The sequence below is a fragment of the Poeciliopsis prolifica genome, unplaced genomic scaffold (assembly GCF_027474105.1).
Source record: "Poeciliopsis prolifica strain line A6 unplaced genomic scaffold, Auburn_PproV2 SCAFFOLD021, whole genome shotgun sequence".
NCBI classification, from domain to species: Eukaryota; Metazoa; Chordata; class Actinopteri; order Cyprinodontiformes; family Poeciliidae; genus Poeciliopsis; species Poeciliopsis prolifica.
The window spans coordinates 2,888,975-2,915,771 of record NW_026562396.1 but is presented as its reverse complement, the minus strand read 5'-3'; the positions used below and the strand labels follow the sequence as shown (position 1 = coordinate 2,915,771).

Sequence of the window (26,797 nt, the reverse complement as noted above, 5' to 3'; positions counted from 1 at the left end):
AATGCGAATCTGCATCTAAGCAAGTCTTGCACGTGTCACAAAAGCAAATTTGTCCTGCTGTCGATATGCCCTGCTTATCTTGTGCTTCACATCTTTCTTTTTTTTCTTTTACCTTGCATACATCTTTCGAGCATTTGAAAGAAAATCGGCCTGAGTGAGTTGGTGGAGCATGCAAACTGAGAGAGGTAGTGGTGGCATTGAGAGTGGTGTGTGGGCTGCTCTGAACTTTCTCTTGAGTGGTGCTTTCAGTAAATTCTTTGGTCTTTGAATGCACATTTAATCTTTGGCATTATTTAAATAGAATATTTTTGTCTTGAATTTCTTTTTTGTGTGTATGCTGACTTGTCTAAAGCTTTGTTTTCAAAACTGAAGAAAGATTGTGACAGAAATAAGGTGGAAACTATTCAGGAGAGAAAGCATAGCTAAAATCATACCCTCATATTTAGAGGCTTCATTTCTAAGTAAGTGTATGAGCTTCCATCGCTATTTGAATGTATATGTAATTACTTTCCATTAAATCTGTGTAATAATTATATTTGTGAACCGATATTGTTTCATGTGTTTTTCAGCTTTCTTTTTTAAAGAGATCATCCACTTAGGTATTTCAAGAATGATCTTGTTACTCTTATTACATCTTATTAGTTGTAATCGGAATCCCAGTGGGCTTGGCGCAAGCACGAAATTATTTGCGCACAATCCACCCACATCATAGATAGATGTGATAAAAGGTGTTGCTCTGTTATTCTGTTAGAGTATATTTGAAATTAGATTGGAAAGGGACACAGGGGAAGGTGGGAGGAAAGTGACGGATAGATGGAACTGTAACAGTAGAGATGGTTTGCGGAAGATGCAGAAGGCCAGATTGTAAGGGTGAGATTGTGCAGTTGTGTGGGCGAAACAGACTGGACTCCCTCTTGCGAGGATGTGTGTGCAAGTGAGAGAGGGACTATAACAGGGAACAAGCTTGAAATATGTTTGTTCTAGAGAAGATTAGAGTAAAAAATACAGTGCCTACTAAAACGGAGCCCCTGTTCACAGTCCATGCTGTGAAAAGACCCCATGGTGTGGTGGCAAGGTAAGAAGGTACTAAAAGGTTGCTGACCCAACTGCCCCCTGCTGGCAGCTTCAGACACATCCTTGTTGTCTAATAAAGCTCAAGGCTTTTGCTTGTCACTGCAAGCATCATACTCACTGCCAGCCTCCCAAAGCAACCACAGCTAATTACTTTTCTCTGCCCAGCCCCAGCACCAGCTCAGCCCTCTCTGTGCCCATTCATCTTAATTTCCCCCTCTCTGCCATCTGCCTCCTAAATAACACTCCTCCTCATTTCCCTACCATCCCATATCCCTGCTGTCTTCTTCTATACTCTCATGGCCAGGCAATGGCCCTACCCATACATAATTGCCTGTTATTGGTATGGAGCCTCTCCGCTGCTGCTGCCTCGCCACGGACCCCCTCCTTCACCCCATTTCCTTTCTCTCTCCTCTACTCCTACAGAGATTCAGGCCTTAATTGCCCTGGGTTTAGTCGCTGGAGTGAGTGAAAGCCGTATGACCCTCTTTGTTTATTTGGGAGGTGTTGAAGTTTAGTCAGAGGTCCAGGTTTTTTCACTGTCATACCACCCAGCCTAGATATTTTAAATACCCTTTAATAAAAGAGCTTTGGGTTTTGCTGCACTCCAGGGAAGCAGGGAGGAGAATTAAAAAGTGAACATCTAAATCAGAAGATATGGCCATGAATGAAGGGGAAGATTTGGTTAAGTACCTCGAGGATTACAAAAAGTCACTATTTACAACATTAAAATATTTTTTTTTTCTTGTTTTTTTTATACGTTATTGTAATCTCTGGTCTGGCTTGTCTTCTATTCCTCAGTTTCTTTCTCAACCTCTTTTTTTTCCCCTCTTGTCTCCAGACCCACCCTTACAGCTCAGCTCACTTTGACTTGAGCCAGCAGCAAAGGTGTTTTTGGCATGGCTTGCTGTCTCCGTAAGCACACATATACAAACACAAACAGCCATAAAGGCGCACTGACACACCTGCTGACTTTAGGGGATGAAGGTAAGCAGGCTTTGGGCTGGCTGTGGCCTGGTTTAGGATAAGGCTGTGGGGCTCTGCGGCTCCTGAGCTCTCTAAATTGGATCGGGCTCCACAGAATGATGGATCGATGGTGGTTTGCCACACAGGTGTAAGATTCTTTATTGAATCTATAAAGAAAGCGACAGTTTTTAACTGTCTCCTTTTGGAAACATCTCTTCAGCCCCCATCTGGAATATCCTGTCACAACCTTTCTGTTTCCCAAGCTGGATGAAAGCATGTACATGTGGGAAGGAATCAAACAACTACACCTTTCCCCCCCCTGTTGTGTTTGACAGAGGAAGAGCTTCCACAACTCTTTAAACAAAGGTAGTCAGAGGACCACTAAGAGCATGTGCTGGCTGTAATAATTTTGCCCTAGACTGATCTTTTATGATGAGTAAGGTCAGGTACACTTCTTTGCTTAAGAGCAATTACCTTAAATGTCTTTAGTGACACCTGACCTAACAATTATTGTATGTGGTCTGACTCTGAACTACAGCTTGTAATTGATGTAAAGGTCACTTCACAAAGTCTGCGAATCCTGCCACCAAATAGACAAGTTATGTTTCCCTACTTGCAGCTGAAAGCATTAATATCTTTAGCTTAAAAGCAAACCTTAAGTTTTTGGCATGTTTTTTCTCATAATATATCTGCAGAGTCAACTTTATAACCCTTTTTACTGAATTTATGTCATATTCAACGTCAGCACTTTGGTATTCTCAAGTTTGTGTTCTCAAGGACTAAATGGTTTTGGTGTAGATGTAAATACATCTTGAAAAAGGAATAATAAGAGTAATGTCAGGCCCAGCCTGCAGTCTTTTTAAGGAGATGTGCTGCAGAACATTACTAGGATGAGTCTGGAAGGAATGTGAAGTTGAACTGAAAGTCATAAAAAGTAGAATTAAGTAAAGGGAATTTGTTTCTCTGTGTGTTCTCCTCTTCCACATGTGAAACACTAGAAGTGAGATTCTGAAGCTCCAGAGGAATGCTGTTAGATACTTTCCTATTTGATTTGGCCTCTTATAGACTGTGATATGTGGAATCCACTGTGGGCTAACTGTATCCTGAAGAATGTGTTTGCGCTTTTTCATTCTTCCTTCACATCCTTGTCTCTCCATATCATTGTCTATTACATAAGATAGCTTTCCTCCAAAGTTTCCAAGTCTAGTCTTTACTTTTTGACTTTGCTTCGTCTTCACTTCATCGGCTCCCTTGCCTTGCTACTTTCCCCCAGACATGACATAAGCAGAAAAGGAGCGGGGTTATTAAATCGTTTCAGTGAGCTCGAAACAAAAAAAAAAAAAAAAAAAAAAAAGAGGAGCAGAGACTCTTTCCTACATTGATCTATTTCAATTGATGCAAGACATCATGGTTTCAAAAGTGTAACTGGAGAAGCTGCTGATTTATCTGCATTTAGTCACAATATATCATTCACACATCACATGCCGCATGTGCGCTTTTCATTACAGTGACAGATTATTGCCAGGCAGCTTCTGTTGTCAGTGTTCACTTTCTCACATAAATGTTTAAACTTTTGCATATATTCATAGGAAATAGCTATTTAAGCCATGGTTAAAGTAGATGCACGATCAGCCTTTTTGTGACCAAAACTGATTACTGATTACTGTGATGCCTGACCTTCCTATTCTGATTTTAACTGATGTATTTTTTAAATTTTATTTATTAATTTTTTATTTTTATTTTAAAAAGCTAATGTTTTTTTGACCTTATTGCATATGTGAGTGTATGGCATAATGCATGCTCCACTGTTATAATCATGAGCAAATGAGTGGGGTTTTGTAGAACATCAAGTTCTGTAGCATCTTTGAAGTATGTGTGCATCCAGTTTGAATGGTTTGGTGGTCTGGGATAAGTGTGCTGGAATTAGGTTTTTAATTTCTTCATGATAGGTGCATTATTTTTGCATAGTCTCACTGCCTCGTTGTTTGTTTTCCATATCTTTTTTTTATTTTATTGTTACTATTTATTTATTTATTTTTTTACAAAATTAAATATATTATCTAAATGTTATGCAAGTGTCCCAAAGTGGTTGGCTATTTTGGCTGACTTAGCCAGACAGTAGGTCAAAGCATCAATTCATCTTCATGTTTCAGATGTTGGGCATCGTAAGATCAGTGATTCTTTTATCAGTGCAGAAAGAGTGTTCTCATAGTGTTGCATGAGATTGAGTGATCCTACTTTTGTGTCAGTACTGCCATATTTAAGTTGCAGTTTTGTAAATTTTGCAACAGTATTGTATACGTGTGGAGCTTGAGAGCTACAAAACCCATGATAAATTTTCCAAAATTTTAAATAATTCTGTGGCCCCCTGACTTTCCTGGTGATCAAATTGTATATTCATTATATGTTGTTTGCCTAAGGCAGTCCATCTTCCGACGGGATTTAAATGTGACACAGACATGTCAGAGTGACAGAGCTGAAATGGCTATCATGCATAAGAATGGGAAAAAATGTGCTGCAAGTTGTTTGATACAGAAATTAGTTTTGAATCTAATCAAAATGGAGGGAATTACAAGATTATCTCTATTTATGAATCATGTCCTTAAGTCTTTTTTTTTTATTAAAAAGTATATGTTTGTTGATGTGAGAGCAGAAAAATGTTTTTTTTCTTTGCCAAATTTCATTTTTTTATTCCCAAAAAAAGCCGAATCAAGAAGAAAAAAAAATCATTTTCCTTTTATGACCTGCAAATCTGAACAAGATATGGATTATTATTCTATTTTTATTTTTTTAATGATAGAAAAAAATTTCTGGTTAATATTCTGAAAGTTCTGTGTTATTGTTTTTTTATATATCTATTTTTATTGTTGTTTTTTTAACAGCAGTATTTGTGATTGTACGATTTTCACTTTAGTGACATGCAGCTACAGTCTTATAATCAATTGCCAAAAACCAGAGCAGTAGATTTTTGAACACTTTTCATCATCACTTTTATTATTATTGCAACAAATGATGAACCTTTAAATCCACATTGCTTCCCCCTAATTGAAACATCTCTATTTTTAAACCTGTAAGGAGAGAATATCAGGCTGATTTCTAGGTCAAAGCAATATCTGCGTTTTTGCCTTGGACATGTGTCCACCTCTCTGTACTCGTGTAAAGAGTCATCTGGCCACTCTGAGTCACAGAATCAGCACTGTTGAATGCTGTTCTTGATGTTTAATTTCTCTTGTACTCAAAGGTACATACAGATGGCCAAATGTACTTTGACATGCCTTTGTCTCTGTCTGTCCATTTGAAAGGCTACAGTTGGTGTGTGCTGGTTTGAGCCTGTGCACGCATACAGTGAACAGATGGAGCAAAAGGGCACCTTAATAAAGTAGCTTGTGTAATTAGATCTAGTCTGTGTTGTGTGACTTATGGAATAATAATTGAAGGCTGTAAAAAGCAAAACTGAAAGATTTGTCCAACTTGTTTTTATTTTGGTTTTGATGTGAACTCTCGCTGCATGGTGACAGACATATTTGGACATGGCACATTATGCTACAGTCTGGTCTGTTGGCTCTGTGGATTTATATTAAGTAATCTACCACCATCTACACACGCAGGCCCTCCTCTCTTACCTTTAAAGCCATTCGCTTAATTAACAACATTTAAATTGGTGTATGTGTAGTGTATCTGAAAGGACACCATATGCCGTGTGTGATTTGGATTATGGTTTTCTAATTCTCACATCATTCTCAATGTGATCTTAATGGTGTTTGCCTCTTTTGCTGCTTTTAAAATCAAGGACGTGAGTATTGAAAAATCTCTCTTTTCTTGCTTGGCTGATGTGCAATTTGTCTCTAACTTTCAGGAGTGTTTTTTGATGCATATATGGAACCTTCCTGCCAACATGAAGTTGTATAACAATAATTATGTCAGCATAACCCTTTGTATGTGATACTTGAGTTATTTGTTCGGCTTTCACAATAGTAGGAAATGGGAAAGTGAATTAGAATGCTACATATTCTTATATTGCGTTGAGTTGTTGAAGAGTTTAGTGTAAAGGAGAGCAGAGTTGACACACACGTGCAGAAATCACCATCCATTTACCATCCTTAAAAAAGAAAAAGAAAAGATGATGGCAAACACCTCAGCACTCTGGTCCCTCTCTCTGTGCTGTACGCCCTGCGTTTTTTAGCCCAAGTCCTAAGCCGATCAGGCTCCTCAGATATCCACTTTTAGCTGGATTATGAGGAAGCCTGGCTGTAATAAGGGCTGTGAGTCGTGAAATAGAAAGTGGTGTTCAGCATGTTGAGCCAAGGACCCTAATCAGTCCATTCACAGCAGCTCAGGCCCAAAGTCGCAGGTGAAGCTGCTAATGTGGGATTTCTATCCAGCACACTTCTGATATCCCTTCACATTCTTTATTTTCTAAAGGCAATGATAAAACCATGTGCCGTATGAAGACATGCAGGAAAGAGAATGCAATTTATTATCTTAAATCACACATCTGTTTGGTGCCCCATTTTTTATCCCCTATATTTTTTTAGAGGTTTCCCACGATTCAATTTTTTTTTCCTTCTTTCTCTCTCGCTTTCTGTATTCCTCTTTCACAGAAACCTGTTATTTACAATGATTGAGACTAGGCTCTTATGCAGTACTCTAGTTAATAATGCAGTGAGAAATGAAGTCATTTTCACCATGGCTTTGTGCTAATTAAATTTTACAGCAGTCTTATCGCTCCAGCCACACACACATTTCTGGTCCTCCCACATTTGCCAGTGCCAGCAGCTATGTCACATAGCCGTCAGGGAGAGAAGTAACGAGGGAGATAATTATATGAACTTATGTTGTTTTGGGTGGGAAGTGAGCATTATCATACCTTTATATCTTGGCTCACTCTGAGGAGAGCTGGCAGGTCTCTTGTCAGACCTTCGGTAAGATTGTGAAATGCTAAGTAAACATTTTTCTATCAAGTACAAAATTTCTTTTATTTGTTTTGATTCTGAGAAAACCATTTCTCTGTTATTGTTCTTCAGACTACAGTCTTAAATGGCTAAAATGTGGACGTTGGCAGAAATACACGCTTTTCTGTTTTCATGTGATATGATTGTTTCTACTCAACTGTTGTAACTTAAAAGAATAAAAGCACAGGCACAATTTCATCCAGAGTAATTTAAAAAAAAAATAAAGAAAAGGTAAAGTGTGATTGAAAATTGGATTTACCTTCCTTCAATAATTTATTTAGCAAGCTGTGTCTAGTGCACCATTTTCACACAGAAGTAGAAACAGATATCAAGGCTCTGTCTGCAGTTGATTCCCTGGACCACTTCAGACTGTGCTGATGATCACGTTCCTCCAAACTGCCTCATCTTTGTGTCGTGCTCTCTGGCAGTCATTTCTGCTGCCACTCCAACAGCCGAGTGTCTCTTCACTGAGGCAGAAGCTCTTAGTGCAACAACGGGAAATTGAACGCCGACAGAACGAGGAGGCCAGCCCTTAGGCAGCAAGATCTGTTTGATGCAGGATTCTCTGAGAGTGTGGTTTTGGCTTTCCTGATTTGCTGCGATGCCACCCTTTTATGTCCATGCTCTCCCTCGTTCACACATTTGACTGTGTACAGCTACGTGCACAGACTGGTACTTGTGCATTCATACACACACTCACACACACACTGAGCCCTGAAGGACAGAGCCATGTATGCGCTTCTGGCCTCTGGGCTAAAGAGCTTCATTAGTCTGGCACTAGCTTTGATTAGATTCCTCAGGGGTGCAAATTAGCAAAACAAGTTGAAGTGATCTTCTGAAGAAATGCTCTGAGATTTCTGCTGATATCTGAACACTTTATATTACAGTTTTTCCACCATCTAAGTTTTACCTTTAAATCAAAGTAACGTAAAATAATCACATTACTTTTAGCTTTATGCAAAAAACTTTAAATCCTTTAACACACTGCAGAAACAGTCTGCCTTTTGAACTGGTGGCATGTATGATCAGGATGGTGACTGAAAGATCTCACTAACTGGGAGAATGGACCTGTTCTGCAAACCATTCATGTGGTCTTAACAGATCATTGTGATTTGTTTATCAGATTCTTGTATCGTTGAAAACGTTGAAAATGGGAGATTAAAGGACTTTAAAACTTCCATAAAAGATGTTTACAATCATTTCATAGTATTTAAGCTCTGAAATTTGATTAAAAAAGATTTTACTTGAGAGAAAGCTTGTGATGATCCACAAATTTTTCTTAACTGGAACCAAAGAGTTGTCTATAACTGAATTTGCATGCTGAAGCAGCTGCGGAAGTGAATCTTATTTATTCAAACTTAAAATCTGTGAGCGATCAAAAATCCTGGGCATTTGCGATTGCTTTTATCTGTATATCAGGACATATAATATTCTAACTTTACTGGTTCAAATCTCTTAAACAGACATTGGTGAGATCATTACTCTTCCTCCATCTTAGTTGAAACTCAGAAAGAGGAAGTTCATGCTTCCTTTAATTTGATATTTTCACTAGAATTGGTGGATTTTATTGGTGTAGTACTCTTCTTTAATTTAAAATTACAATAATATAGAAACTAATTACAGAGAAGTAAAAACAGGGAGATGACTGAAATGAAATTCTGGAACTATTTGTCCATCCTTCTGTTGTCTATACTCAATTATCATTTTTACAGTACACCCTGAAAAGGTTGTCAGTCTGGGCTTATTCAGCAGGGAGAAATGTTTGACATCTTTGCTTTACAAACCACCATCTCTAGTTCAAGGTCCAGCCCAAAAAAAATTTCTTCCCACAAAGGCTGTTTTCTGAGTACATTCCTGTGCAGTTTTGTCTTTTTCCGGCTTGGTTTCTGCACTGTAAAGCAGCAGGGAGAAGCACAATCCCAGACAATTTCTGAACAGGTTCTTGCACTGGAAACATCTCATGTTGCTCATCTGTCCTTAAATGTTTCTTAGATTAAATGATTGTTTTTTTTATATATATATTTACTGACTTCTTGTTAGTCTGGTTTTATTGCGGAGATTTGTTGATTCTGTCCATCAGGCCGTAATTAGGTGTTGGTGTCAAGTGAAGTTTAATTCAGCCTTTAAACAATTGTGTTTGGCCATAGTTGATTCATTATTTAACAAAGAAGCAATTCCATTTTTCACTTCAGGCCAGATGGATTTTCGCACTGAGGAAACTGATTTTATGCTTTTTCTTTTCTTTTTTTTTTGCCCTTGTTGTCTTTGTCTTTCAAATTTAAGAGTGTATCAAACAGATACAATCTGAAATAGTGCAAATACGTTTTCACAGCTATTTTAAAAATTGAAAAACACTTCTTTCAATCCACAGTGTTTTGAACTGTTTTTAATGCTTTTACTTTGTTTAAATGTGTTTTAGTTACAGATTGTTCAATCTGCTTATAACAGGGTCGTCTTGATTTTTGTGTACTTATTAATATGTATGTGACATTATTTAGTTAGTAGCACTTGGGTCTGAAAGGGTTAATTTATCTCATCTGTCAGGACATTAATGTGTGGAGTTGTAGCTTGTGGATGTGCATGGTGTGAGGCTGTTTTTCATTCAGGTGAGCTGCTTCCTTCTCTGTAATAGCCATACTTGACATTTCTCTCTCCTACAGCCTGTGGAGACTAGCACATGCTTTCCATTCCAGTTGAACCCATTAAGGCTTTCTCTTTTCTACTGCATCCACTGGTCTGTCCTTTGGCAGGGCCCTTCTGAATGTCAAAACCGACTGCTTAGCATCACAATAAAGCAGGTACTGGACAGAGAAGCAAAGGAAAAGGAACTGGCTGCTGACATGTAAAGGGCATGGGTAGAAAGATTACTTTAGAAAGACTCAAGTTATTGCTTTAGTCCTTTCCAAGCTGGTATTTCCCTCTGTCTCCACATTTCTGTTTTTTCATGTGACAGTGATGTAAAAATTTTCTAGATTTAACAATATAACTTAATAAAATAGCTTTTATATATTATATGAAGCAATTAGGTGTATTTTATATTGACTGGCTAAAGGTTAAAAATAAACCTTTGCAAAACCATTCTGGAAAATAAAGGGGGAAATATGTTTTTTATATGTATATATTCATAAATAACAGTTCGACCTATTCGTACTGTTCAGTTTGAGGTTCAAGAAATTGGTGTTGACATTGAAGAGCTGTAGCATTCAGCTGAGTGATTTCAAACATTTCTGAGTTTAACGTATTTTGTGGCATTGCTTTGGAAAAAAATAATTCTGATGTTTTATTATTCTCTTCCAACTTCAAATTATTTATTAAGTGTTTCAAATGAAATAAAAGTTGTCAAGATTTTCAATATTGATCTAATAGGAACCACATAGGAAGAAAAGTAGTTAAAAATGGAACAAAAACAATTTCAAAAGTTTTATCAACAAAGTCAAGTGATGCTGCAGGATGATTTGGGGTTTAATATTATTTAACAAATATGAATACATATGATAAAATCAAAATTATATTCAGTGGATGTAATTGTTTTGCGTTTCACTCCTTTATGTATGAGACGAAACTTGATTTGTGTACACACTTAATTCATTTTTTCTAAATGGGGAGATAATTAGTGTGGCTAGTTTGAATGGTAATTGCAGAGTCAACGGGAAAGGAAAAAGACTACAAATGCACTTTACAGTTGGTTTTGTGTTTCTCAAAGCACAGTGGCACACACTCATTCTATTAAATAAGCAGGACTATCTCCAACCAGGCTAAATTATTTTTAGCTTTTGCTTTGATGTAAATTCACAATTGAACAGCATATTGCTTGTTTCCCTTAATTTTCTGGTAAAGGCGAAACATGTGGAGCAGGGGTGTTGACATATTTTACTGCATTAGCTTTACACTTGTGTGTGACTCTATTCTCCCTATGAGTTTCCTCCTTTCCTTTGTATGGGACAGCTGCACACACACAGACAGCTTCTAAATACTGTAACAGCAAATTCATTTAGATTTTCTGCAACGATAGAAATGAAAATATGCACAAGTACTCCACTTGTGTCTTATTTGGATGCATTGTCAATTTTTCAATGCAATCCCTTCACGTGCTTTCTTTTTCAACTTGTGAAACCAGGAAAAATTAATACAGACAGAAAAGATCTTATATTTATACACAAATAACATGAACATATGTAGGGACGTTACCTACATTACAACTGCAGAAGTAGCTCCTGTCTATTAGCGTTTTCCAATTAGTTGAAAAAAATACTCCATCCTAAATCAAGGTCAAGATTTAGGATGCCACTACCGTGCTGCCACTCCAAGCATTTTTCATGCTGCAATAAATTGATTTTCATTAGTGTATATAGTGTCTGCAAGGTATAATTTCATATTAAATCACCCGTTTTTTAAGTAATTGTTAAAATGGTGCATAATAATTCAGTAGCAATGGACATTTGTGCATGATAGATGTGATCTCGGAGAGGCGATACTCATGCCACAGATAGTTGACATGATTAAAAATGTGTTGCAGTCTGGCATAACCGGAGATAACATTACATTGTAGTTCTGATTCAGATAACTGAATGGGTGATGTGTGATCATCACTGTCTTAAAGAAGTTTCTGTCCATAAATCTCACAGTAGTTTGACCACGGTATGAGTTTGTCTTTGCAAAATTTTCAGTCAATTCTTAAAAATAATTGGACATTTCTTAGGTTTTTCTAAACAATCTATCTAAATGTTTTTCTTTGCTATGAAGGTGGTAAAAAATGTAGTGCTTACTTGATTTATCCAACACAACCATTAGAATTTGCTTTTAAATCCAATTCAACATGCTCTTTGAAATTAATGTAATGATTACTAAATAAATATGATCAAGTAAAATATAGATTTTTTTTTTTTTTGCTGCTTGTGCTGACCTTGGAAAAATTAGGTTGATCTGCATTCATTTGAAGACTGCATGTACACTGCTTGAAGGATAGGACGTAAAAAAATAAAAAAATAAAATAAAATCTTTCAGGAACACAGACTAAGAGACCTGGTATTTACAAAATCCTTGGAACCAAGCTCAGCTTTTCAGCTTTGTGTTTTATGTGACACTACTTCTAGAAGCCTTTAGAAAATAACCCGTATTTGTCCTTCCTAAACACGCAAGTATACACTGACACAGCTGTAGTGCTTCCTGGATAAAGTCAGCCTTCACTGTTCTTGTATTACCAGACAAAGCGTAAGACTGGTCCTCTACCTCTGGCTCTGAAGTGCGAGGGGGTTAATGAATGAGACTTAACCACAAAGGGCGATTTTAGAGAGATGACTCAGACTGCTCGTGAACCATCTCTCAGTCTGTACAGCAAGTTGAATCTGAACTAGACAAAGGAAGGTCTTTGGGCTCCAACAGAGAAGAAATTATGTACCAGGGAGCTGAGTGATTATGTGACTCTTCCACATATGACAGAAAGGCAGAACTAAAAAAAAAAAGATCCCATATTATTTCATAAGACATGCAAAGAGTTGCCTGTGTGTTGAGGATTGTGAAAAATGGACACATGAAGTTCCTCAAGAAAGGCTGTTTCTTCCAAAATTAATATATAATAACTCTAGTTTTTTTTTTTTTTTTTTCATTTGTTGTTTATTTTTGGGGGGGTCATTTTCCATTTAATTACAGTAATGGCTTGCCCTCCAACACGTCACTCAGCAGTGGCATATTCTAAAAAATCACATTACTCGGAAACAGATGACAAAATGTAGCACTTATCTTCCTTTTAATGGGTGATTATGCATCTCAGGTGTTAGAAGGAGAAAATGATGAGCACGAAAATAGATGAGGGACAGTGGAAAATCTTTGATCGTCTGCTTTCTGTGTAGTGGAATCAAAAATGAAACACTTAACGTTAAACCGCTGTGCTTTTCATGTGCAAATACAACATCACGCATTGACAGGTCATTCTGGCTCTGGAGCTGACTGGTTTGGATCTTACTTATGGAGGCTTTCTTCTCATTTGATGTCACTCATTATGTTTTGTCCCGGTTCCCAAGACTGAAGCATTCCTACAGAGATGAAAGAGGGTAAAGAAGTTGACATCCACTTTAGTAGACTTAAATGATTCTCTTTGAAGATTTAAACACTAACAAACAATAAATACAAACCAACTAAACTTTGCTCCTTTCTTAGTTTCAGACATTTTTTTCAGCTGTACTTCCTGAGAATAAGAGACGCATAAAAAACACACACAAAGCTTTCTTATGTTTTTAGCCTGTGTCTATGTTTATGTTACAAAATATTACATCCAGGATATTTTCTTTTCCAGTGAGGGAAATGATTTGTGTACTTTTATTCAAAGATCATGCAAATCTAATATTTGATTGTATTACTTTATATGCAATTCTTTTATTTTGTGCAAAAGCAATTGAAAAAAGTTGAAAATGCTTAGACATAAGCTTTGCCAAAATCAAGACAAGATTTTGAGGAAAATAATCTCTTCTGTATGTTATAAATTCAGATGTAGTGAATTGAGTAGATTTCAACACAGTCATTTGAGATTATTCTGATAGTAGTTTATTTAATAACATGATGCCTACATAAAAAAAATAATACAACATAGGATGTCTGTTAGCTCACAGTTTCAAAAATGTTACAACCAATAGTGTTGCAAGAAAAGTGATTACTATTTATAAAAAAGAAAATGAAGAGAAACTGTAATACTAATACTTGACATGTCGTGTTTTTTTGCTTGAAATGGGGTATATTGACATAGTCAAATACTTATTGCTTGGAGAACTCCTAAACAAAGCACTAATTGTATATTGTAAAAGTACATTGTCTGGAAATTATAATAATTTTTCTGCACACTGACTTGTACACAAAACAAAACATACAAGTCTTGATACACTACTGGTTTCATTTGTCAGAAATACACTTCCCTCCCCTTAATCTTAACTTCCGAGGATCAAAGGATCAGACGGCCCAAATACCAGAAAATGTAGCTTTCATATGTTGTGGCCAAATTGATTCCTGGAGACGGATAACTAAAATCTGACCAGATAAAATGTAAGTCTGCCAACTGCTTGATGCCACAAGAGGCAAAGCAAACATTTTTTTTTTTTTGTACCTTGTAACAGTTGTTTTTTTTTTAGACAAGTTACAGCCTCGCTCCTCTGAGTCAAACCGTCTAAAGTGTATGGGTCTGCACAGCTTTCCTAATAGTCTTGTGTAGAATAGACTACTGTGAAAGTGGGGGGAAGGGTGCCAGAGCTGAGCTCAAAGTGAGGACTAATGGAATAAACAATGTTGGGAGACAGGTGTCTATTTCTTTCTTCTTTGTCACGCCTTCCCCCCTCTGTCGGTTTTGAATGATGAAATTGGCAGTGATTTATAACAAATGTCAGTGACAGGCGCAGCAGACTGCTGCTTTGTCCCTGTCAAAGTCAAGTAGGGCCACGGGTAAGCAGCTTCACTTTTCAATCATTCCCTGTCTACTCATCTACCAACACGCCGAAATCACTTGTTCACCTAGTTAGAAAAGCTGGGGACTAAAAGAAACGGACCAGACCAAGGCCAATTTACATTATCATTTGTCTTACATTAGCACAGTGTTTTAGTTTGTGAATAAACCTTACAAAGTAGTTTTTAAATCATGCAAAAAGAAAAATTATTTTCATCAATATTGCTCTTGGAATCGAATTATAATTGTGGTAGTCCAGTGTGTTTTTGTGGGATGTAAACAACTACAATATTTTATTGTGAGCAAAGAATGCGTAATTAAAATCAATTTTTAGGTACCTTGTTACATTACACTGCAACTTTTGCTAATTTATCTTTTTTTATTTATGCATAGGCAAATGATATCAGACTGAAGTTTATAAACTTTGAAAAGCATGTTTGGCCCATGCACACTAAATATCTTAGTAAGTGTAGATTTTAGATGTGGAGAGAATTCATTGAAACTCGTTATTGTTTCCTCCTTCACTGGTCTAGTATTTTGAATTTGAATAATTAGATTTATTTAAAGGTAAAATAAACTCATTAAGCTCTGCTTCATTTTCACTCATTTTAGTACTGAAATTTGGCATCATTGTATTCAATACAAGCTGTCTCTTTTGTGTTTTCTCATGCAGTGTTTTTTTTTTTTCCTATAAATGTTTATTTATTAAAACTTGCTAAAAGATTATAATCATGGAAAGGGAAAAAGAAAATATGTGGCAACATTGTAACACAGGCCTTGCAATTATACTTTATAATTGTCATACTTGATCATAAGAGCAGATGTAACACTCTTGATTGTAATCAATTGTAGTTGAAAAGAATGGTTAGTAAATACGTGTTGAAAATTAAAATGAACAATTTAAATAATACAGTGTTGTCACATTTAAATTTAAGCCAAGATTAAGTCATAGCACTGGCAGATTTGTTTGATATTAGTTTTAAATACAATTTTTGGTGGCAAATCAATGTAATTTCGGATCAGAAACAAGCTTCTTGATTGAAAGAAAATAAGTTTAAATTATAATTTGATGTCAATGGCCTTCCAAAGGTATAACTGAAAGTATTGTTAGACAAATCACCTTTTCACCATCCTTTGTTGCCAAACAATGACTTCATTCCAAAATTGTACCTGCTGAGCATTACAAGCGTGCCTAATTTTAAAGCATACAATGCGTCAAGTTGAGTGAGCACATCTAAATTTTAACCGCCCTGAAAATCAGATTTCACGGATGACCTTTTTTTTTTTGCTCATACTACTGTGTACGTGCAGTCCTTCTGGTCACATATACATGCAGCCAGTGATTCATGGCAAATCGGCTGCTGATTATTTGAGGATTTGCAAGAAGGAGCCACCTTTACACCACCCCTAATTATCTGTCATTTCATTAAATATTCTTTATAGATTGTGATTTAATATTTTTTTCATCCTTCCTAATTTCTACCCTAGTGTTAATTTATGATGTGGACTTGCTTAATTGCACATTTATTCAAAATGTGCTTGCATGACGAGAGCTGATTTATTAGGTAGAAGAAAACCAGCTAAGGACCAAGGGTCTTTCGGTCTTTTTCAGCTGAAGTAAAGTTTACATAGGGATACTAAAAAAGACTGACACAAACCAGGGAAAAACTGTCAAATCTGTTTTGTCTTTGCTTGTACAGAGATCACTGTGGTTGGATAACCACAGACAGTATGAGCAATAAATATTGCTAATTTGGATTGCATATTTTCTCTGAAGGAAAAAATAAATGTAACATTTTTGACATATTGAAACAGTCTTATTTATTTAGTAATTCTAGGAAATTGGGTGGATCCCATTTTGTCATTGATTAATTTCATATGCCTCCATTTACTCACCTCATTTTGACTATACTCAACATAAAAACTCTTGACTGTCTACCTTTGGACATTTTTGGATCTCTCCTTGATTTTTTTTTTTTTTTTTGTGTGTGTTGTGATTTTGGTAATACCTATTGCAGAGCCTTTTCTACACATGAATGGGACTTGCCCAATTTGCAACACTATATTTGTAGCCAAGAAAACTTTCCTGAGGCTACACATGCCCTTTGTTTTTGTTTGTTATGGTAGTGCATTGACATTTTGAGTAATTTTATAAACTCCACAGTATACAATATATTTTCCTATTTACATTTGAATTTTAGTCGGTGCAATAGTTTATCAGAAAGTTAAAACTAGAAATGTACATACACCTAATACAAGATGCACCTTTTTTCTCTCGCTGTCTTAAGATTAAATCAGACTAACTTATCTTGTTTTAGGTAAGGTAAAATTATTTCTCAATGCCAAAACAATAAGAGGCAGAAATTTACTTACTAGTGTCTTCAAAATCAGAAACTTACATATATTTCCTTAGTTTTTGGTAGCATTGCCTTTGAACTCTGACTTGTAACAAACATTCTAGGTTTCTTTCCACAAGTTTCTCATAATAGTTTGCTAGAGTTATGGTCCATTCATTCCTGACAGAACTGGTGTCAGTCAGTATTGGCTTCTCATGCACCAAAAAAGTCCCACAATATGATGCAGACACCTTAATGCTTCACAGTTGGGATTCTGTTCCCAGAAGCACAAGCACCATCTTTTCCATCTTAAATGTAATGGTCATTAGTGCCAAAGTGATTATTAAAACATTAATAAATAAATCTCTAAAATACGATTGCCCTCATTGTCACTTTTAGTATATGAAAATAATTTTGGTAATTCTGACGGATATAAGACAGACATTTTGTCTAATTTAACTTCAGCGTGAGCAAAAAATTGTGTTTATTCAGTGTATGTAAACTTCTGGTTTCAACTCTGTAGATAAGTAATATGTCAATTGTCAGGAGTCTAATTTGGAAATTCCTTGAAAACAAGTCTTACTTCACTTCAACCCAACATTTAATTAATTTTTAAGTTATTTTTTGTGATGCAAAAATGAATTTAGAAGAAACAGGACAACTTGAAAAGAGAACAATTTCCTGCACAAACATATAGGATACCTTTTGCTCATGTGGACTATACACATTTTTTTTCCATTTGATATTTACTCAGCTCTCAGTAAAGAATGTTATCTAAAAGCAGATTCATTAGGTACTGCCTCCTTTTACTCCCCCAACCCCATGAGACTTCTTATCTGTCTTTTAAAATTCTGATTTTCCCAAGGTTGATTGTGCACTTTGCTATACTTTCAGCTAATGCATTGCCTTAGCTGCTTCAAGTTTATTGTTTTTCAACATTCCAATAAGTAAGCACTCTCCATCTAATTGTGACTTATTCTGTATAGTCATTGATTTTGTTTTGAAGCATGAGAATGACATTTGCATGCAGGTATGTGTTTTCTTTGGCCATTTTCTTCACACTTATGTGCTTTGATACACATTGGTATTTCAGATAATTACATCATCTGCTGATTGGTTTTCCTTTCAAACTGGGGAAAAGCCATCCATTACAATTTAGAAGGATTTCAGACAAGAAATAATAGCTGCGGTAGAACTTACATTTAAATGTACTGATTTTTTATTTATGTTAATGTTGTAGAAGAGAATAATTTCCAAGGACTTTTAGATGAAATCACTCAGAATTATTTGTATATTGTGCAAACTATTCAGAGCTTGTAAGACAATTAACACATAGGTTTTATACCAAGGATAAGAAATCAAAAACATGGGAAACATTCTGGTTCCTATGCAGCTCTCAGCAAAAGAAAGATGGATTATTTTGGTGAGAGTTCACAAGCATTTAATGTAACATGATCAGCAGATGTTAATTTATAATAATTTTCCCACCACAGTTAACATGCACTCACTGAAGGGATAACAATCTCTCAGAGAGATTCATTAAATACAATCAGAATAATGATGTCAACAAATCAAACATTGCTACATTTGTCAAAGGTGTACCAGGAATTTCTCTTTTTTGTGACGTGCACCAGTGCCACCTGTGGGAATACAACATAATAGTGCCACCCTGATAGTTCACATTTGGAATGTTTCGAACGGTTCCCTGTTTTTTTAGACAGGATGAATAGGCACTTTTATGTCAGTTTAATCAGCTTGTTTTAATATCTTAAAACAAGCTCAGTTTTTGTACTTAGATTTAACAAAGAATAAAAAATACAAAGTTTCTTTTGATTTCCAGAAATTTAAGACACAATTTTGGAATGAAGTCATTGTTTAGTAACAAAGGATGGTGAAAAGGTGCTTTGTTTAATAATACTTTCACTTAATTAAAAGCATATTCTGTCAATTGTGGACTAAAAGACAGGAAATTTTCTGATTATTTCCCTGCATCACTCTTTTGATTAAGTGTTGGTAATTATGAAGTGCCTAATTCCCTTATATATTATTGGTATTACTGTCACTGACACTGAAAATACTCTACCTTTTTAGATATTGTCGCAAAGGACTCACCGCTACCAAATGTTTAAAATGTCTGCACCACAAAATCTAACCTCTATATTGTTTAATTTTAAAGTACATATTTTGTTCTTGTGGAGTTTTAAAAAAAATCATAAAAGGAAGCAGATGTTTTGTTCTCGACAACTAATGCTTTTAATGCAGTGTTGCTACAACAAGGCAGTAGTGATAGGTTGCCAAGAATAACAATGTTCTTCTGGTTAGGATATGTTGCTTCTATTTTGTGGCACAAAGGCATGAAATGTGGCAAGTACATATTAAGCTTTAATCTATTTGTCTACCGTTTGACTTGACTAGCCCTACCCTGCACATGTTGGTGAGGGGAGCTAAAAAGATTATTGAAATGTTCTATACCCCATTAAACTTGATTTCAAACAGCAATAAGAAATGAACACTAAGCACTATGAGAAGCTCCTTACACTCGTAACCCCATAAACCTCTCCATGAACCTTTTACAGTGACTATACTGCTACGCATCTTTCTGTTTCTCTGGTGGCAATCGCAATAAGAATATGTTTGTTTAACTCATATTTTTGACCTTTGTGTTCAGCTGTAATCTTTGCCAGTGGTGGAAGGGAAAAAAGTTGTTCTAGCCTGAAATACAGGAAACCTGAGGGGTGTTTTTCAAATTATTCTGCTGCTTTACTTTAATAACACAGGCAGTCTGACATCACTTAATCATCTGTTTATAAAATATCTATGTGGCCTTAATTTATTTCTCTCCAAGTTTTCTTTGTAACATGGTGCCTTCCTTAGTCTTAAATAAACAAGTCACAGTTGAGTTGAAACATCAATCAAGAAAATCCAACCGGAGCATATTTGTGATATTTTGTAGGATATTTCATCATTTACCTACCTGTATATGAAACACAATCAAAGGCTTATGTGATGTACCTTTCTGTTTTGTTTTGAAGGGTGAAATCATTCACACAGAACATTGCTCCAAAATGACTAGGGAACACTGCATGATGGAAAAGGATGAATTAAAGGTGTAGTTATGGGAATTGCTGTCACACTGCTCAGGTTATCAATTCATCTAAATTCTTAACACACACACACACACTCACACACACATTGCTTCTAGTTTTTTCCCACCTTTGCAAACTGATGCAACAGCAAGCACATTTCTTCTGCTGTGTTGAAATGATTGAGTTCCCAAGTGTGTTTTTAGTTCTTTTGAACTCCATTAGATCAGTAAGTATTAACATATTTAACGGTTTGTGTATAAGTTTTAAAATATCTCTGAGGTGTTTCTGGAGGACTAAAGAATGATGTAACCTATGAATGCCAGAGTCATTTAGCCAAAATAGAAAAGAGAGGACTGACCCTACTTTTCAATCTTAAATTATATTAAAAACGTACAATAAGCACAATTTAAATTTTCTGTTTCTGTTCTGTTTTCTGTTAAGCAAAAGTTGCATAACGTTCTTTCTCACTGGTTGTTTTAGCTCAGTTATGTCCTAAGATGTTGCTTCAGTATTCTTCCATTCCTTTCCTTTCTTCGGCCATGTATTTCGTGACGTGCACCAGTGCCACCTGTGGGAATACAACATAATAGTGCCACCCTGATAGTTCACATTTAGATTGGTTCGAAAAGTTCCCTGATTTTTAGACAGGATAAATGGACACTTTTATGTCAGTTTAATCAGACCGACCACATGACATGGTTCCAAAAATTAGGGTGTATGTGTTTGTAAACTATAATCAACCTTTTTTATGTTGAGTAAGTCCTTCTTCTCTCCTGTGTGAGTCCAGACACTGTTGCACATGGGCTTTTGCTTCTGTCCTGAAGTTCATATGTACATTTTGCACCATATCATGTTTTTGGGAAAATAGCAATAGACATAAAAGAAATAAGTTGAGCAAAGTTAAGTGTAAAGCAAAAAACTGGACAACCAGAGAGACAAATACATTAAGTATTTTGTGGGCTTAGAATAAACCCATTATTAACTCTCCGTATACTGAACGCATTCTCTTTGCTGTATGGTTATTGATTCAATGTGTGTGTTGGTTCATGTGTGTATCCCTGTGGGATGTAGCTAATCGTCAAACACTGGTGTGGGCCAGAGTTTGCTCTTGTTGGTGTGCCAGCCTATGTTCATTAAACAGTTGGCACAGAGCTTGCTGTCCAGACAAAGAGCTACCACTCTGTGTGGATGAATATGTTTGTTGTAAAATACCAAGGAAGTGAAATTACTGTTCTCCACAAATTATTATTTCTCAAATCAAATAATAGACGTTTCTGTAAATGGCAGTAAATTGTTTCATTAGTGGATATTTTGAAATGGCGTAGCTTTTGAGAACCTTGTGAAAGTCTGAGCTGTGCTTTGACATAAGTCAAGTGTAAGGACCTTTTGTTAAGGCATTTTCAACACAGCTCTGCTATGTCCTTCTGTTGTACAGATGAATTGACTTAAAAATAAAAATAGTCTCTACTTGTTTAGACGATGTTTATATAGTCACACTGAAAAACTGGTCAGACCACGAAGAATCCTATGGTACTTAGAGATGTTCATTTATGTTGTTAAAATTAGAGGATCTTGCAAGATTTTGAGTTTGTCATTCTGATAAATTCGATAAGTTCTTATGATGACTTTATTTCCAAAATAACTATAAAAGGTACTAATATGCAGCCAATTTATTTTATTTTTTATTTTTTGAAAAACAAGAATAATTTGAGAGAATGATACTAACTTCACTGATTTACGTAACTAAAATCTATTGTTGATTGTAGCTTAATATAGCACTTTTGCATTTCAAAGTTTTTTACATTTGTTTTGTTTCCTTGACTTGCTTATCTACTATATTTTCCTTCTTTTATACACAAAGTCTCCCATTCACACATGCACCCACACATAGTTTTTCTTTGTCCTGCTCCTATTCCCATCTTGACAGAGTTGACAGTTGAAACCACCCTCTAACTGGTTGCCCGTCAACCACCATTTTACCCCTGTCATTCAAATGTCTTCACCTGACTCTGTCTGTATCAGCCCATCTCAAATGATTACCTTAAGGTCAGAGCTGTTCCATCTCAATCATATGTCAATGAAAAAACTTGATTTACAATGACTGAAACGAAATGGAAACAAAATTTTAGATATTTATGTGAGCAGTTTTTCTCTCTTTGACAAATCTAAAGAGATTTTTTTTTTTGTATTTAAAAGAAAAATAACATGCTCTCCTTGAAGAGATTACATTGTTTTGTAAACACAAAATGCTGAGACTTGTAATTGAAAAATGTCATCTTATTTATTAGTTAAAGCAAGGCAAATGATCCATTTCCTGCAATTAAAGTATTGTAGTCAACAGTTTCAGAAAAAGACGCGTTAGCAACATAGCCCATATTTACGACTTTGTAAATTTATATTTGAATTTCCCAGTGATGGTCTGACAACCTCTTTAGGATTTATCCTGCCTTTTGCCCAGTAGCCACTGGACATGAGCACCAGCTCCTCTCCAACCCTACTGGAAGTGGGTATAGATAATGAATGCATGGATTTTAAGATGAACTCTAAATGTACCTTCAATGATAACCATGTTTATCACAAGATCCAGGAGATCCCTGGTTCAGTTGTTGGTACACCAAACCGATGTTGTCATATTTATATGTGAAGCATTCCAGTTCTGCCCAGGAATAAAATACTGTCTTAACCACTTGGGGGTGAAAAAAAAGTAAAATAAATCTTTTTTTTTCTTCTTCTTTTTTAAAGTGTCTTTTCATATCCAATTGTGTAAATGAAGCGTTTTGTCAAACCCCTTTTAAACAAAGGCCAAAAAGAGGAAAAAGGGAATGAAGGAAAGCAAGAGTGATGAATAAGAGATGACAGGAAGGAAGAAGGGAGAGGGAGAATAATGTTACAAGGCCAATCACGCCTCAGTAGTTCTACTAATCATGCAAACAAGGTCACTGTCTTGCAGAGCCAAACTGGCAGGCTATAGGCATGTGAGGCATTGCTCTCTCTTACTCTCCTCCGCCTTGTCTCCCTGTTGCAGCATCTTTCTCCTTCTGTTTTGGTTTCACGGTTTATCAGTTGAAGATACAGACAGCTGGCCACACATACATATTGGTCTACCAGAACAAAAAACTTGTCAGTGATTGCATAGTGCATTAAATAAACATCTGTTGTTTATTTAATGCAATGTAGTTAAATCACCTTGCGATGTCAAGAAGAAAGCATTTTAAAATATTGAGGCTTTTTGCAAATTGGTCAATAAAATACATCAGAAATATACATGTCACTTTAGAAATGCTCTTGTTACTGACTTTTTATCAGCATATACATCAAGAAGCAACTGTGAAACACCTTTATTGATAGTAATCAATTCATTATTCTACCTTGTTCACATCTCTGGCCTGGGGCGGTCGAATTAGAATCTCATTTTATTACTGCTTAACAGCTGCTTTCATTCTAGTCAGCGAGAGTGCCTGCAAACTGAGGATTTGCATATTGTTCATTACACACAGCACAAATGCATGCTTTGCTTGACACCCTGATGACAAATGATATAAAACACCAGTAGTTCCATTTTCTCAAATGTCCTTGTAATTGTCAGATACTCTCTTTCGCTTACACACGCACACACACCCACACACACAGATGGTTTTCTTGACAGAGAACTTCATGTTTTTCTGCTGATCTTAATTGACCACATTGTAAAGGGAGGACAACACTGCAGATTAACATTTTTAGCGGTAATTTCTAGAAATGGGAAAAAAAATAAATTTTGTAGATGTAAAAATGATCTTTTCTGTTTCTGGGCATACTCACAAAGACAATTCATCTTATATTTGCATGTGAGAATGTAGTTCACTGCAGACTTTTTGGACATTATGCATTTACAAGAAACTGTAAAGCTGATGAATTGAGTTATTTCGCTGTGTTATTACCCTCTTTTTCTTCACTCGCAAATAGCTTTTTACCCCACCCAGTTTTTATTTGTGTTTTTTCCTCACTCACTATTTTAGCAACAGCATGAGTTGAGATTTTTAATATCAGTTAAAATATCAGCTCCTTTATAGTGCTATATTTCTAAAACCGTTAAGGTAAACATTTACCTTTGTGCCATGTGTTGAGGCATTAAAATGGCAAGTCTGGGATTTCTCATGGAGGATTAGGGTCAGCCCAAGTACTGACATGACCGACACCCTGATGACAAACTGAAGAAATGTGATGAATCATCTATCACACACAACCACTCACAGCATGACCAATATTGTCCCAGTGCCCCAAAGCTACAGCTTTGTATGTGTTTATAGGTCTAAATGCTGTTGACAGGTGAAAATAAATCCCACTCTTCTCTTCCTGGTTCCTTGTGACTCTTCAGGCTCTGTGGTTTTCTTTTGTCCTTCCTTTCCTTACCCATCCGTTTCCATCATTCATATAACCCTCAGGCTTCTTACGCAGTCTGGAAAAGTCAGGAATTCTTTTCAGTATTCTCTAGTATATAGAAAAATGTTTGTATTTCACAACTTCTGTCACCTGCAAGTTACATCTCCTGTCGTCTTTGTTTATTCTCTTTGTTTCTTTTTTCATGGTGAAATTCAAAATTCATGGCGAACTGTTGAATTTTGTACTTTAAAATAAAAAATGTGGGACTTTCCCATGAAATAGGGGTAGGAACCTATTTCTATTTTACCCTTTTGCTTCTTTGTCATTTCCTGCTGTCTCCTTCTCTCTCAAGATAATGTTAATTCCTTTCAACACACTTTTTTTTATGTAGTTCTGCTTAGACTCACAATTAATTACAGCTTTAAATTGATTTCGGACATTTATAACCCAGTCGATACAGTTACGGTTTGACAAACAATGGAAACCTCACCATCTATCCTTTAAGTTTATCCAAATACCAAAGCGTATGCACCAGATGGCATTTTGCCCATTTGCTGCCGAAACACCTTCTGCATGACAGATAAGGGGTGAGGGGAAGAGGGAGTAGTAACAAGGGAGATACTGTCAAGATTCGTCACAGTCTTCCAGTATAAAATGCCACCAGCATTTTGAGAAGGAGCCACAGAGGAGGAGACATTAGCATGATGTGTGTCTGTGTACAATCGTCTGTATCTTGGGGCCATTTTACAACAGCAAACCTGCATGTGTACATCTGTTTCAAATATCAGTTCAACAAGTCATGTAATCTGGGCATAATGAAACTGGGATGGAGTGTAATAGATTAATGAGCTTTAGCTATGTACTACGAACTGGGTGTCATTCTTCTGTTGCAAAGTAAACATTGGCTTAGAAGTATGCAGGCATACATAAAATCAGAAAAACTGCATCTGTCTCTCTATAAGATGAAAAAAAAATTACTCCTCCAAATGCCCTTTCCCTTTCTTCCGGCTTCCTTTTCTTTTTTCTATGCCATCTTTTATTCACAGCAGTGAGTGTGTGCATGCTGACTGGAAAACATGATCTCCACAAAGACTATTTCTCTCGTTTTTTTTTTCCTAATCCACCCACCTAAGGCAATGAACCATTAGCAGCCACCAACTGGTGCCACACAGCAGCCTGCTTCAGAAGGTCTCTGGCTTGATTGCTCTGGTTCTGTTCCAGGTCTACCTGTTTACAAGGCTGCGTCTATTGGCAGAAACTGCATGGCTCAGCCGAGTGGTGTATGTAGACTGTGATGAGAACAACCCAGCTTTGTTTCTAAATAGGTGTTTGTAACAAATATTATTAATAAAGGCTGGAAAAGAGCTGGCTTGTTTAAAAAAATAAAAAAAATTCAGCTTGATTATTAATCAAGACACAAATAGGATCTTTCAAACGCCTTCAATGTGAGAGGGGATTTTTCACGTTAGGACTTGACCTAAAAAGACTGCCCGCCTGTCTTAACCCTTTGACATTTTTAAAATAAAAACATTAGCGTGCAACTGAAGAAACATTCTTACCAGTTTTGTATTCCTTTGAATTTATCATATTCTGAGTATTCACCATTGCTTCATAGTTACTAGGTTAATGTCAGCATTTGATTTGTTTGATTTTAACGTAAGACACCTCTATTGTTAACTGACTTCCTGTCAAAGCTTAAATTATATCTCTGTGAGATGGTGGTGGACGTTATTTCACACCAAAGTCAATTTTGACTTATCTCACAGGTCAAAGTGTGTCCCCCTTCATATTCACATTTATGCAAATACTGATAAGTCCCTATTCATTTATGTCATTTGAATCTGTCCCAAGAATAATAATAAAATAAGATGTATAAAATAGAGATATATGACTTTCTATACCACAGCAGTAGAAGTTTGGAACCAGTTCAAAACAACCAGTAGTGTTGCCTACACCTGTGGCGAACCATTGCATCATTGACCACTATAATTATTGTCATGGATATTTTATATCTCAGCTTATTCCTCTCAGTACCTAGTCATTTAGCTCCATGCAAGTGATCTCTAATTCATTGTTGCTCATGTATGCCTCGTCCTCTGTGTGGGATGTGTGGGAGGCAGCATTGATTGTTTGAGTCTCGTAGTCAGAAGATCAGTTTTCTGGGCCACCATAATGAATAGTGTCTGCTCGCATCAGAGGATGGATCTGTTCATTTCAATTAACCTGAAGACAAAAAGAAGCAAGAAAAGAACATATTTGCAGGTTTGTAATAACGGGTCTAGCTTCACTAGCTCATGTAGTTCGAGCATTTGTGAAATCATTACCTTGGCTCAATTCACATATTGCACTTCACAATTAAAGTAGTTAATGAGCTCTGAATGATCATCCCTCACACAATGATCACAGATTATACATTATGGAGAAACCAGACCAACAAGTACTTTGGCAAGCTGCTTTTGGAAAGCACGTCATGTTTTTTGCAACCGCTTTAAGTTTGTTTAACAAGAAAATAACACATTTATGTCCATTTTTTTCACGAGTACATGCTCTCATGTACTATGTATGCCCTTATGTTCTCTTCGCAGCTGACTTTTACCC

General features: G+C 36.2%; 1 protein-coding gene across 1 annotated transcript in view; it reads left to right on the top strand.

The window, feature by feature from the left end:
* Nucleotides 1-26,797, top strand: part of LOC129369604 (protein diaphanous homolog 3-like) — a 147,250-nt gene that overhangs the window by 101,594 nt on the left and 18,859 nt on the right. The gene's annotated exons all lie outside the window — the stretch shown is intronic.